This window comes from Chinchilla lanigera, unplaced genomic scaffold, assembly GCF_000276665.1.
Source record: "Chinchilla lanigera isolate Chin_1 unplaced genomic scaffold, ChiLan1.0 scaffold00044, whole genome shotgun sequence".
Lineage (NCBI taxonomy): Eukaryota > Metazoa > Chordata > Mammalia > Rodentia > Chinchillidae > Chinchilla > Chinchilla lanigera.
In genome coordinates, this window is record NW_004955445.1 from 2,831 (window position 1) to 4,541 (window position 1,711).

Sequence of the window (1,711 nt, forward strand, 5' to 3'; positions counted from 1 at the left end):
GTGGTGGGCACAGCGTTCTGGAAGGGCGGTGCTGGGCTCTCACGGGGAGGGACTCTGCACGTGGCTCTGTCTTCCCTGCTGGCAGCCCCTCCCTCAAAACCACCACCCCCCGTGATATGCCGCTCCTAGCACTGTGGGGCCCCAGCGAGGGCCGCATGCCCGCTGCGCTCTCCTAGGCGTCTGGCCTGCCGGGGGTCTCGACTGTGCCTTGAGAATGAGGTGTGGTTGGTGCCTAGGGCTCCTTGACTCTGGTCCAGGGTCCACAGCTCCTGGGGGAACCACGGCTCCCTGGCCAGGGACGTCTTGAACTCCTCCCCCATTTCCTGATTTCCTTGCTGAGCAGGAGGGGGCCCATGTTCGATGCAGTCTCCAGGCCTCTCCTGGGAGCTGCTTCCCGGGAATGTGCACATCACATTGGGCAGATCAGTGATAGTCACTCTGGCCGCCTCCAGAAAGGTCTCATCTTTCAGGTCATAGGCCACGTCTGCCCTCTCTGCAACATCAGGCACCTTTTTCATACCATGCCACCTCCTTCTCTTGGCAAGCAGGGGGTCAGAGTCTTGCACCATGTTGTATCCTTCCTCTGGGTCGTAGGGCCTGTCCTCCTCCTCCTCCTGGGTGCCGCTGCTTGTGAAGTGACCAAACTGCTGGACAATGGGGTCAAGGAGCAGCGCTCCTGAGGGCCTGTCCTGGCCCTTGGCATTGCGGTCCTGCTGCGGAGTTGGGGTCGGGCCAACAGGGTCGCTATGAGGGACCGGGAAGGAGCTCCCCCTAAAGAGAGACTGGAGGATGAACCACAGTGTTGAGGCTGGGTGTGAAGTCCTCTGAGGCCCAGGTGAAGCTGCCACAGGCACTGGTACTGCCGAGACAGGAGTGGGGACCCTGCAGCTGGCCACTGCTTGGAGGGAGGACAGTGTCTGCAGTACAGGGGCCTTGGGGAGAGGCAGCAGAAGCAGTAGATACTGAGGCGGTGGGGTGCCCACAGCTGCAGGGCAGGCCTGGCTCTTGGGGGGCTTCCTCTTGGACTGTGGGGCTGCAGGGAGCTTGTGGCAGCCTGGCATGTCCAGGGGGGCCTGCTTCTCCCATGATGTGTCCAGCTCCCCAGGCTCTGGAAGGTGTTTCTGTTTCTCACGGATGACCAATCCAAGGAGCAAATCTGGACGTGGTGATGCAAGGCCTGAAAAACAAAGTATTAGCATAACTTTTACATGGAAATCTAGGTTTTGGTCTTCAAAAATGCTACTAGGATTGGGGTGGGAAATGTTTAAGAGGCAGAGGAAGAGATTCTGGGGCAAAAGCAAACCAACAGTTGAGCAGCTGATTGCAAAAGAACAGGGATTCCGGTCCCTGAGCACACCAGCATGGCTGCCTGCACCTACGAGCAGCTGTCTGAAAGGACAGGTGAGATGCACTCCCTAGTCAAAACCCTGAGGACTCAATGCACAGCCCATCTTACCCCATCATTAGTAATTACATTCTGCATTTTAAAAGCTGTGGAGAAGGCTCCAGAAGTAGTGGGAAGGCAGTGGGCCAAGGCCATGTGCAGATATCTGTCATGTTAGGGAAATTACAGGGGTGCAGGTAAAGGATTCCCTTTTTTTGTGTACAAGGGATTAAATCCAGGATCTCCCACAGGCCATGTAAACACTCATCCTTCAAGCTACATCCCCAGCTGAAAACTAGAACATTGCAGGGGGGGGGGAAAGCTTAG